The 12985-nt window shown below is 37.5% G+C and overlaps 1 pseudogene; it reads left to right on the plus strand.

Annotated features, from left to right (window-relative positions):
* Window positions 1-9224: 9224 nt before the first annotated feature.
* Window positions 9225-9732, plus strand: LOC136126878 (rRNA N6-adenosine-methyltransferase METTL5 pseudogene; annotated as a pseudogene).
* The last annotated feature ends 3253 nt before the right edge of the window (window positions 9733-12985 follow it).

Raw genomic sequence — 12985 nt, forward strand, 5'->3', positions numbered from 1 at the left:
GTAGTGTCCTTCTTTGTCTCTTGTAATAGTCTTTATTTTAAAGTGTATTTTGTGTGATATGAAAATTGCTACTTCAGCTTTCTTTTGATTTCCATTTGCATGGAATATCTTTTTCCATCCCCTCACTTTCAGTCTGTATGTGTCTCTAGGTCTGAAGCAGCCCTGTTGTAAACAGCATATATATGTGACCTTTTTTTGTATCCATTCAGCCTGTCTATATCTTTTGGTTGGAGCATTTAATCCATTTACATTTAAGGTAGTTATCAATACGTGTGTTCCTATTACCATTTTCTTAATTGTTTTAGGTTTGTTATTGTAGGTCTTTTCCTTCTCTTGCGTTTCTTGCCTAGCGAAGTTCCTTTAGCATTTGTTGTAAAGCTGGTTTGGTGGTGCTGAATTCTCTTACCTTTGCTTGTCTGTAAAGATTTAAATTTCTCCATCGAATCTGAATGAGATCCTTGCTGGGTAGAATAATTTTGGTTGTAGGTTCTTCCCTTTCGTCAGTTTAAATATGTCTTGCCACTCCCTTCAGGCTTGCAGAGTTTCTGCTGAAAGTTCAGCTGTTAACCTTATGGGGATTCCCTTGTATGCTATTTGTTGTTTTCCCTTGCCATTTTTAATATCTTTTCATGGTATTGAATTTTTGATAGTTTGACTAATATTTGTCTTGGTGTGTTTCTCCTTAGATTTATCTGGTATGGGACTCTCTGAGCTTCGTGGAGTTGATTGACTATTTCCTTTCCCATATTAGGGATGTTTTCAAGTATAATCTCTTCAAATATTTTCTCAGTCCCTTTCTTTTTTTCTTCTTCTTCTGGGACCCCTATAATTCGAATGTTGGTGCATTTAATGTTGTCCCAGAGGTCTGAGACTGTCCTCAATTCTTTTCATTTTTTTTTTCTTTATTCTGCTCTGCAGTAGTTATTTCCATTATTTTATCTTCCCTGTCAGTTTCCGTTCTTCTGCTTCACTTATTCTGCTATTGATTCCATTTAGAGAAATTTTAGTTTCATTTATTGTGTTGTTTTTCATCATTGTTTTTTGGTCTTTAGTTCTTCTAAGTCTTTGTTAAATGTTTCTTGTATTTTCTCCATTCTATTTCCAAGATTTTGAATCATCTTTACTATCACTACTCTGAATTCTTTTCAGGTAGACTGCCTATTTCCTCTTCATTTGTTTGGTCTGGTGGGTTTTTACCTTGCTCCTTCATCTGCTGCATGTTTCTCTGTCTTCTCATTTTGCTTAACTTACTGTTTTTGTGGTCTCCTTTCTGCAGGCTGCAAGTTCATAGTTCCCATTATATTTGGTGTCTGTCCCCTTTGGTTAAGTTTAGTTCAGTGGCTTGTGTAGGCTTCCTGGTGGAGAGGACTGGTACCTGTGTTCTGGTGGATGACACTGCATCTTATCTTTCTGGTGGGCAAGACCACGTTGGTGGTGTGTTTTGGGGTGTCTGTGACCTTATTATGATTTTAGGCATCCTCTCTACTAATGGGTGGGGTTGTGTTCCTGTCTTGGCATAGGTTGTCCAGCACTGTAATTTGCTGGTCATTGAGTGGAGCTGGGTCTTAGCATTGAGATGTAGATCTCTGGGAGAGCTTTTGCCATTTGATATTATGTGGAGCCAGGAGGCCTCTGGTGGACCAATGCTCTGAACTTGGCTCTTCCACCTCAGAGGCACAGGCTTGACACCTGGCCGAAGCACCAAGACCCTGTCAGCCACACGGCTCAGAAGAAAACGGAGAAAAGAAAGAAAGAAAGAAAAAATAAATAAAATAAAATATAGTTATTAAAATTTAAAAATATTATTAAAAATTAAAAAGTCATAAAAAAAGAAAGAACAAGCAACCAAACCAAAAAACAAATCCACCAATGATAACAAGTGCTAAAAACTATACTAAAAAAAAAAAAAATCAGACAGATAGAACCCTAGGACAAATGGTAAAAGCAAAGCTATACAGACAAAATCACATAAAGAAGCATACAGATCCACACTCACAAAAAGAGAAAAAGGAAAATATATCTATATATTTAAAAAAACAGGAAGAGAGCAACCAAATCAATAAACAAATCTACCAATGATAATTAACTCTAAGTACTAAACTAAGATAAACATAAAACCAGAAACAAATTAGATGCAGAAAGAAAACCCCAAGTCTACAGTTGCTCCCAAAGTCCACTGCCTCAATTTTGGGATGATTCATTGCCTATTCAGATATTCCACAGATGCAGGGTACATCAAGTTGATTGTGGAGATTTAATCCACTGCTCCTGAGGCTGTTGGGAGAAATTTCCCTTTCTCTTCTTTGTTCGCACAGCTCCTGGGGTTCAGCTTTGGATTTGGCCCCACCTCTGCATGTAGGTCGCCTAAGGGCATCTCTTCTTTGCTCAGACAGGATGGGGTTAAAGTAGCAGCTGACCTGGCTCACTCAGGTGGGGGGAGGGAGGGGGTACAGAATGCAGGGCGAGCCTGTGGCGGCAGTGGCTGGCATGACGTTGCACCAGACTGAGGCATGCCATGTGTACTTCCAGGGAAGTTGTCCCTGTATCACGGGACCCTGGCAGTGGCGGGCTGCACAGGCTCTTGGGAGGGGAGTTGTGGATAGTGACCTGTGCTTGCACACAGGCTTCTTGGTGGCTGCAACAGCTGCCTTAGCATTTCATGCCCGTCTGTGTTGTCCACACTGATAGCCGTGGCTCGTGCCCACCTCTGGAGCTCGTTTAGGTGGTGCTCTGAATCTCCTCGCCTCGCACGCCCCGAAACAATGGTCTCTTGATCCTTAGGCAGTTCAGACTTTCTCCCAGACTCCCTTCCAGCTAGCTGTGGTGCAGTAGCCGCCTCAGGCTGTGTTCACGCAGCCAACCCCAGTCCTCTCCCTGGGATCTGACATCCGAAGTGGAGCCTCAGCTCCCAGCCCCCACCTGCCCCCAGCGGGTGAGCAGACAAGCCTCTCAGGCTGGTGAGTGCTGGTCAGCACCGATCTTCTGTGCGGAAATCTCTCTGCTTTACCCTCTGCACCCCTATTGCTGCACTCTCCTCCATGGCTCCAAAGCTTCCCCCCTGCCCCGTGCCATCTCTGCCAGTGAAGGGGCTTCCTAGTGTGTGGAACCTTCTCCTTCACAGCTCCTTCTCCAAGGTGCAGGTCCTTTCCCTATTATTTTGTCTCTGGTTTTCCTTTTTTCTTTTACCCTACCCAGGTACATGGGGAGTTTCTTGCCTTTTGGGAAGTCTGAGGTCTACTGCCAGTGTTCAGTAGGTGTTCTAGGAGTTGTTCCACATGTAGATGTATTTCTGATGTATCTGTGGGGAGGAAGGTTATCTCCACATCTTACTCTTCTGCCATCTTGAGGGTCTGCCAGGCCATATTCTATGAGCTTTATTTATATTAACTCACTTAATAGTCATCCTACGAAGTGAATAATAGTATCTCCATTTTACAACTGAGAAAATTGAGGTATATAAAAATTAAGCAATCTTTCAAGGTCACCCTAGCAGCCTGGCTCCTAAAGCATTGCTATTAATCACTGCCCTGTGCTGCCTGTGGAAAACGCTGAGGTAAAATTCTGTATTGGCATAATAGTGTGTATTCCGTTCAAATGAAAATGCTGAGCTGCAGATAACCAAGGCCTGGATGTATAGCTGCACCTCAAAACTTAAGCATTCCTTGGAAGCTAGCTGGGGGATTCTTGAATAATAAAGAGTTACTATGCCACTGAAAATTAACCTCTTTCCTTTCTCAAAGCAAATGTACTACTAATCTGAAAAGTTTCTAAAGCAAGTTTTATGTAAAGAAGTTATACAACAGAGCCAAAAAAGGACGGTTTTACATTCTTCCTTGAGGCCTAATTTCCAGGGGTGTATGAATCCTTGGCAGTGTATTTCTGAAATAACTTAATAAAAACACCCCCTCAATGTAAATCTTGTGTTCCCTTGGGTTTAGAAAAATCCAATGAAATTCAAGCTCCTGATCCACACTGCTATTTGTGTGGTGATTTCATTCTCCTCAAATTATTCTTTGAGTCATTGGTCTGTGTGACAGTGTCTCTAAATCAACTTTTTCCCTTGTTTTTCTTTCAGTCTACCTCTATATGTTTTAGTTTCTGTAATACATTACATCTTTCCCTTTGTAGATCACAATATTTGTTTGCCTTTTTTTTTTTTTTTTTTTTACCATACATAAAATACATCTAATGGCTGGTAAAATATTCCAAATCTACCTAGGAGATACATACTAACTTGAATGAGTTTTCTTATATTCATCAAAAAGCAAAATAAGTTCCATTCTCCTTTACATTTCCCTAATTCCTTCTTGTTTTTGTTTCCTTTTCATACTGCAACACTTCTAGGAGGAAAAAAATCAATCAAGTGGGTCAACCTCAAAATATAACTTACTGTAATTAATTATAATCAAAAAATGAAAACACATTCTACTCCCCCTCCCCAGAATCTAGATTAAAAAGAGAAAGTTTGGGCAACATTTTTTAGCAGTAGTGAAAAAAATTCATTTAGCAGTTGGGAGAGGGGAGCACACAACTTTACTCTGCCGATGATAAATTCAAAATCAGCAATATCAATATTATTTGTCACTGATTTAATTTCTCAGTTTGAACTATTCTTCTTGTTTCAGGTGAAGGAAGAACAAAAGCAATGACATGTTAAACCATAAGATTCATAAATAATAACTTTTACAGTTTTCTTCCCTAAGAGTAAGATTGATCAAAAGCGGCTTTGGGTATCATAAGAAAGCCTATGGCTAATTTGATTCAGTTCCATTTATCCTGTGTCTTCATTATACTATGTCACTTTAAATATTTTCTAAAAGTAACTGAAAAAATTTCCTGATGACAAATGATAAACTCCAAGTAAATGACCTTAACCTATGTGGAAATTTTAGTTTTCCTACTAAACGGTCTCATAGTATGTACTTGTGCCCTGCTAGAGTCTAATGAAATCATAATGGTGACTTCTCTCAATTAGTCAGTCAGGTAGACACTTTTGCAGAAACAGATATAGACTTCTCTTTTCCCATATTTTCTTCAGCAAAAGCTATATCTAGGTGTAAAAGGTAAAATGGAAGAGAAAGGCCACTATTCTGATATAGGCCAAAACTTACAGATAATTGAAGGGATATGATTAATTCAGCTCACAGTTTTCAGTAATTCTCTATTATGCTCTGCAAGTATGAATGCCTGTGGATGGTGTTCAAGAAATTAGAGAAAGTTCTCCGAAACAAGCCTGACCTTTCGGCAGGAAGCGCATCTCTGTGGGAACACCAGGGAAGGGCACAGGTGGTTTGTGGGTAAGAAGGAGCAGGTAAGTCACCTGCAATGTGAGTTGCTGGGCTCTGGCTGAGCCAACCCCAGAAACAAAACAAGGAGGTCAGTTTTCTTAAATCAGGTGGGTCAAGTATCAGGTTCAAATTAGGCAAATAAATAGGTTCTGAATTAGCAAATTCAGATAATGACTAAGTTTGCATCATGCTCCCTATTTTGTCAAGTCCTAAGAAGCACAGTTTCAGTTAAAGGAAGACACAGACAGATGAGGAACTCAGTCTTCAAAAGATGTACTGCAATCAGACTTACCATGTGAAACAAGAAGGGAAGGGAACGGAATGGGAAGGGAGGAAGGAGAAGGGAAAGAAAAATTTCTAAGGCTATTTATGAGCACCTGAAACATGTACAAATTGCAATTTTTTACTTAATATAGATATGCACATGAGGAGAGAGGAGAGCAATATAAAAAATTACTATCCCAGAGAAATTTAAAAATCTTTCATATTATGCATTTACATTTCACACATGCTATGCAGCATGTCATATTAGAGGTATAATGCTCATGCATAATAATCTGCCTAAGGCCACATTCCAGAACTCTCCTTTCCTCTTTCTCTGGTGATTCACTTGAAAAAATGTTCTGGTGATACTCACTAAAATGACAAGGAAGAAGTTGTTTTCTTTGTTCAGGAATTAAACACTCATCCAAAGTTTATTTTTGTGATTTATAACAATGGAGGCCATGCCAGCCACAGAATTCAGGATTGTCTGCAAATATGTTTATGATTTACTTTAAAAGTATAGTGATTTTCTGGCTTTCACTGTGGTCACCTACATCCATCTATTGTTTTCAGGGAGGGAGCAAAGAGAGGGAGAGCAGGATTGATGAAATTTGTCTTTAATCTACAAAAGAATAAGGAAATTTCTAAATCTAAATATTAATCCATTTTCTACAAAAATACTCAATCTAGATTTTGTATGTTCTCAACTATATAATAGTTTTAGTTTTAAAAACTTTTTAGCTTTAAAAGTTAAATTTCTAAATTAAACCACAATAAAAGAATGGTAAACTTATGTTTGCATAAAAACTAAATGAATGTGATTTTGCCAATCTAGCCTGACGCTTTTTGCAAACTTTTCACTTTCATATAATGAGAACATAGAGAGGGTATCTACCTATAAAATTTGACAGAAAAGTCCAAACAAATTCGGATATTTCCAGGGGCCTGGAGGCAAACAGGGTATCTTGCTCTGAAGGCATCTGCTGACTCTGATCACACAGATGAGATAATAGCATTCTTCTGAGAATGCTTCTGAGAAGTAGACCATTTAGATTGGGCTTCTGCAACAATTTGTGCTGTAAAACAAATTTTAAAAATAGTTTTAACCTCACTTTAGAGCTACGATTTGATATGCATGACTTGGTAAATGTATGCCGAATGAGTGTTGTTTGATTCTTTCCAGTGGAATTTCATCAGCACCATCAATGGTAAAGTGTACCTTTATGACATGTGCCTTTAAGGAAAAATAAAATGTTGCTAGTTAAATTATGATGCATCCCAACTTCAGTGATGGGGGTGGGGGGAAGAATTGATGAAATACAGTAAGATTGAAGCCCATTTATTTCCAAATTCCAGGCTACAGTGTTTCTTCGAAGAATCCATTGGTTGATGAAAAAGAATACAAATGGCCTGCAGCAAATCACACAAGAATCTTACTCTCTGACTCAAACATTTTTATTCAGGTTAAACCAGGTTAATTAAGTAATTCTACAATATGTTATAGGTTGATTACACATGACTAACTCATGTCCTTCTTAGCCTCATAAAGAGCCTCCCAACTCCTTCCTGCATAGTCTCTCTGAGCTCTGGTTTCCTTCCCCTATCACAATCCCTCCATTCACACTCACACACATATGCGTCCTCACACATACACAGGGCTCAAGACAGCTTCCTTATACTACAAAGATCGCTCTGACCATAAACATCTCAGGAGTGATAAACATTTATCTACGCAATGAGTGAGTGAGTAGATAAATGTTTGGTTGAAGGCAGAGCATGGTCTAGTCCAAGCTCCATTTTCTTATCTTTATCTTATTTGATGTGATTTCATGTGATGCTACTTCTTGAAAGGCCTGCTTTTGGCTTCCATGTTTCCATGTTCTCCTGGTTTTCCATCTATCTCACACTCTTCCTCTGCCTGCCTTTTAAGTGTAGATATTCCCCAATGTTCCATTCTTGACCTTTTCTGACACCATGCCTTTCCTAAGTGACCTCTTGGAGCCTCAAACAAATCCAACAAATGACTTATCCAAGGACAGACAGCCAATTGGTAGGAAAAGACCTCAGCTCTTAATTCTAGTCAGTAAGCTTTATCATGCACTTAATATGTTCAGTTCTTTCTAAGCACTAGAGATACAAAATAAGACAGTCTTTGCCCACAAGGAATGGGAAATCTAGCAGTTCTCACACATGGAATCTAGTGCCCTTTCTGAAGTCAGTATAGAAGCTCTGAGCTGTCTTCAATGAAAATTCATTTCAGTCATGTCAGACTAAACTGGACTATACTCTAAGACAAGGGTACCTAACCAACATGTCACAGTTCTATGGACTCTTCACAGATGTGTGACAAAATTCTGATCACTAATTGTATGAAATTCTTCTTCTTTACAACTGGGGATACATATTATTTACAGTAGTATGTGTTAAGTAGGATATTTTGCTAAGAAGGTGGTATGACTAGGTTAAGAGAGTATTAAAATTTACTATGGGTAGAGGAGAAAAGAGAAGTAAGCAAAACAAGTATGGTAATTGTGGAAGTTTACATAGGCAATGTGAGACACTTACTAAGCAGTAATTAATTCACTATAATTATTGCTGATTCATTTACATTATTTCACATCTTTAATTCCTTTTAAATGTGCCCTTAAAACTTCTGTCATGGACTTCCATCTAAACATGACAAATAAAACACATGTAATCCCACCAACCTAAGAGTAAAGAAATCAAAAAGCATAAATCCATAAGGCTAAGGGTAACAGGAGTGCACATGAGATGTCAGCAGAATTCTGGAAGCTGAAAGAAGATGGGAAAATGGTAATTTACTTAGCCTAATTGACTAAACCTGCAGTGAGGGAAGTGACCCGAAGGCAATACAAATTAGAGTACGTAATCTCAGTCATGTTCAGGAGTTAGGGATGCCTAGGTCTTCTGAAAGTGGAGTGTAAAATGAAGTCAACCACAACTTGGCTGAAAGTTTTCATAAGGATTAGTTAGGCCTTAGATCTCCTCCCCACCTTATGAAAGTAGGCATAACCCCTTCTCCATTCTATCAAAAGAGGTAAGATTAACTCTTGAAGAGGTTGCGCTAGAGAGGCTCTGAACTTTTGGAAACAAGAAAATGAGATTGAGCTGTCATACTTAATACTAGGAGGTTAAATGAAAGTGTACATGATAAACATGAGATTTATCCAGCCTCCTTCTCCCACTCAACTCCCAGAACAGAGGCAGCCAGAATACTAGTCCTCAGGAGATTTATCCCTCAGAAAACCATCCAAACCAAGACACATGTGGATCTCTCCTAGGCAAAAACAGTGATAATGGGAGAACTGAGGAAGCAGAAGTGAGTGAATGCATATAAGGGAGAGAAGTTAGGTATGAAAGTTAAATCTTCACTCTTGTAGTAGAAAATCAGTAGATCTGATATTTTTATATATTGAGGAATAACAATATTAGCAGATTATGAGGTGGAACACATCAGAAGAATCAGCTAAAAGAATTAAAGTGATTATACCTGAGAAAGAAATCTGGGCAACAGGTCTATTTTTCATTATGTTGTATAATTATATGATGTTTTTAATGATATGTAAGTATTACTCTGATTAAAAACAAAAACTTAAATTTAAAAAAGGTGACACACATATGGTGGGGCTTCCAGCCTCCTGAGGTCCATCAATGTCCTTTAACCCTGTGAACCCACACTTTAAAAAAACAAAAAAGAAGAAACTAAGGTTCAAGGAACTAGAAAGTCACCTGCATCAAGTAGATGGATTCAGAAGCCCAAGTTACTTTAGAACAGTATCCCACCAGGCCACGCACTGCAGGTTGTTTGTTGAATTTGACACAGATGAAAATATTTAATAGAAAAGTGGAAGAGTTTGAGCTGACAAATGTTGACATGGTTCAAGTCATTTGATATAGTAATTATGAATCCTCCTTTTGGGACCAAAAATAATAAAGGGATAGATATAACTTTTCTGAAGATTGCTTTGGAAATGGCAAGAACAGCAGTATATTCTTTAAACAAATCCTCAACTAGAGAACATATTCAAAAGAAAGTTCAGAGTGAAAAATCAAGATAGACATTATTGCAGGATTGTGATACGACCTACTAGCATCACATAAATTTCTTAAAAAGAAATAAGTGGACATTGAAGTATTCCTCACTTGGTTTTCTTTTTAAAAACCTCCCCCCAAAAGGTAGCTTAAAACCTAATTAAAATAAATACAAAATTTGTCTATTAAAAAAGGTGCCACAAACTATAGATTTTATTTCTAGGAATGTAGTAACAATATTTTGAGTATGTGTTTTAGAGCTATATACTGAAGTATTTACAAATGGTATGGTATAGCACCTGAGATTTTCTTCAAAATACAATTGGGTGAATAGAGAGTAGGGCTAGAAACAAAACAGCATTGATCATGAGTTGATAATTATTGAATACTAGGATCCATTATGTTATTATTCTGTCTACTTTTGTATATATTTGAAAATTTCCAAATAAAAAAGTTATCAAAAATAAATGTGCCATCCACAAAACTGAGAATCACTCTACCGGGCATATTTTATAGCCAAGCAAGGCTATAATGATTAGTACCTGAATTTGTTCACAACAGAAGTTAGAGGTGAATCTATTAGTCTTCAACAGCTTTGGGAGACTACTAGAACAATGAAAAGGAATTTGGTGTTTAACTCACATTTCCATGACTGATCTAATTCTCCTAGGTTCTCTTTAAATCTTCTACTCTAGAGCCCCTGGTATGATGTTAAGTATCATCATCTTTTAGTAATTACTTACTGAGCTTTTTTTCTTAATGGTAAAAAGTGTAATAGCATATATATCAATTACATCTTAGATTTGGTAAAATACGTTAGATGGATTGAGGAGAAAAAGTGGCAATTAAAACATGACACACTCTAATAATGGTTCCTAATTTCATAAATGTTAAGATGAAGAAAACAATTTGAGTCTTGGAATTGATGAAACACAATTTTTTCCCCCAAAAGCATCCCTTCTTATCCCAACCCTTCATCCCCACACTAAATGAATCTTGACAATCAGTAGATCCACATAATATCTGCCTCCATTGTAGTTTGACAGTGGTATCCCTACCTTCTCCTACTTGTCCTCATAGCACGAATTTGAAAATACCAATTTTGTTTGCCTCTCCTTCTATCAAATGCCAAGCAAGTTTCCTTGTTTCAGAAATACTCAGAGAATGAATAAGTATTTCCTTTTGCACCTTTCAGAGTGCTTTGTACTCAGTAGGTCCCAGTGACTGACTAATATGCCAATGTAAGCATGGACTTGCACCCTGTACCAGCAGGGATTATTATTACAAGGAACAGAAACTAGCTCTGCCTGTTTAAGCAGAAAGGAATTTGTTCTGAAGGTAATTCCACAGAATCACCAGGAGGGCTAGAGAACTGGGTTTAGAGGTTACGTAGTCAAAAATAATGCTTAAAATGATGACACAAAGCCAGTCCAGTAAAGACACCTCTGCTGCCACTACCAGGTCTAGACTCAATAGCTGGCTCCACCAACCCCACCCCAGCACTGGTCAAGGGTGTTGCCAACTGAAACATCTGCCACTGGGGCAGCGTCTGGGTCCATGTCTATGATGCAAGGATGTCTGGGAAAGGAAGCACCTGGCACTTTTATCTCCTATAGTGAGAAGTGGCCTCTGTCTCATAATGTGGGAGAGCACCCCCCCAACATGGGAAAGGGGTTCAGACAGCAGTGTTCAAAAGGAATGATGGGTGTCCACTCTACACTATAAACAAACACCTTTGAAAGCCAAAACACAGTGCAGACTATTAGAGTACACACAGAATACACTGAGTGAATACATTTGCCTTTCATCTTTGTCTAATTTGTGCAATTTTATTTTAGAACCTGGAAACGTGCCTACTTCGTGACTATTCAAAGTACATATCATTTCATCTAAGAATTTCAAGTATGGTCTTAGCTAAGTAAACCCAGTGGTGGTCACAAAGTAGATGCATTTATTTTAAGTGATGATTGATTAATTATCTATGGAATAATCTTTAAGTAGAAAAGAATAAGGATATTCATTATTAATCAAGAAAAGGATGTACAATAGTTATATGCTACATAAATGTTACTAAGCTGAATTAGACGTTGGCAGATTCATGTATAAGTGCCTGGGAACTCAATTTAAACTGCATAATCTGATTTAGGAGGTGCTTTTAAGGTCATGTGAGCCAATATCCTACTCAGGCTCACATGAGCCAGTCCCCCTTATTACATCCCTGACAGGTGGCCCAAAATGCATCACTTTCAGTACAGTGCGTTATAGCGTCTGTTTCTGATCTTTTCACATGAATCCAACCAAAGAAAGCATTAATTTCTTCTGTACTGTTGGTTAATACTCAAGTGAACTAAAACTAATTTTTACAACTCAAACTGTTGTTAAAGTAGGACTTCCACTCCCTATCCTTAGGCAACTAATTTTAGAAACTAAATGAAGCCAACATTTATTCTTTCTGAATATAATCTTAGTTTCAGCCTGGGCTAAGGGATATTAAGTTTAATCCTGATTGTCATTCACATTCACTAGTTCTTAGAGCTTTGCATTATCAACAAACCAGTTATATGTATGGTCTAAGTATATCTGAGTCACTGATAAAATTGTAGAAATGTCAGGGTCAAGGGAAGAGCTCTGAAGGAGGCCAACAGAAACCACCTCCTATGTGGCTTTCACACCTGTAAATTTTCTTGGTTACAGCTGATGAATCCAGCTATTAGATCATATCCCAGACCTCATTTCTGCATCTCACCTACAAAGATTACTTGTCTAATTGATAGATGTGTCCCAGAAGGATAGAGTAGATGTAAAAATTTGATGAGTCTGGCTCTATTTTAAATATTGTAGGTTATCTATAATTTAAAGGAATAATAGAAGAAATATTTGATACAACACAGAACTCTTTAGTGAAGCAAAAACTATAACCCAAATTTTTTATTTTGTGTCTTGATTTTCATGTACTGGTTCACATATTGGGCTACATACACATTATACATATATTTAGGTGGTCCTATGTTAGGTGAATATATATTTATAATTGTTTTGACTAATGATGTGCATAATATATATTTTAATTGAAACAGCTTTGATGAATGTTTACCATTTTAAAGAATGTATGATAAAACTTCTCAATTAAAAATAACTGTTTTAAGATTTTTGCTAACTTAAATGGATTCTAAGACCAAAGAAAATCTGAAATTAAAATGTAAGTGTTCTACTGGAATATAGACTCTTCAGAAAATCTGGCTTCCAAATACTGAAGGGTAGAGCATTCTGATTCTTCTTCTGAAGGAAAAGGAAGAAATGTACTTGTATAGTAAATTCATTCCAGAGACTGATTCATACTTAAAATATTTATAATGCCAAATGGTAATGTAAAAAACAAT

The sequence above is a fragment of the Phocoena phocoena genome, chromosome 8 (assembly GCF_963924675.1).
Source record: "Phocoena phocoena chromosome 8, mPhoPho1.1, whole genome shotgun sequence".
Lineage (NCBI taxonomy): Eukaryota > Metazoa > Chordata > Mammalia > Artiodactyla > Phocoenidae > Phocoena > Phocoena phocoena.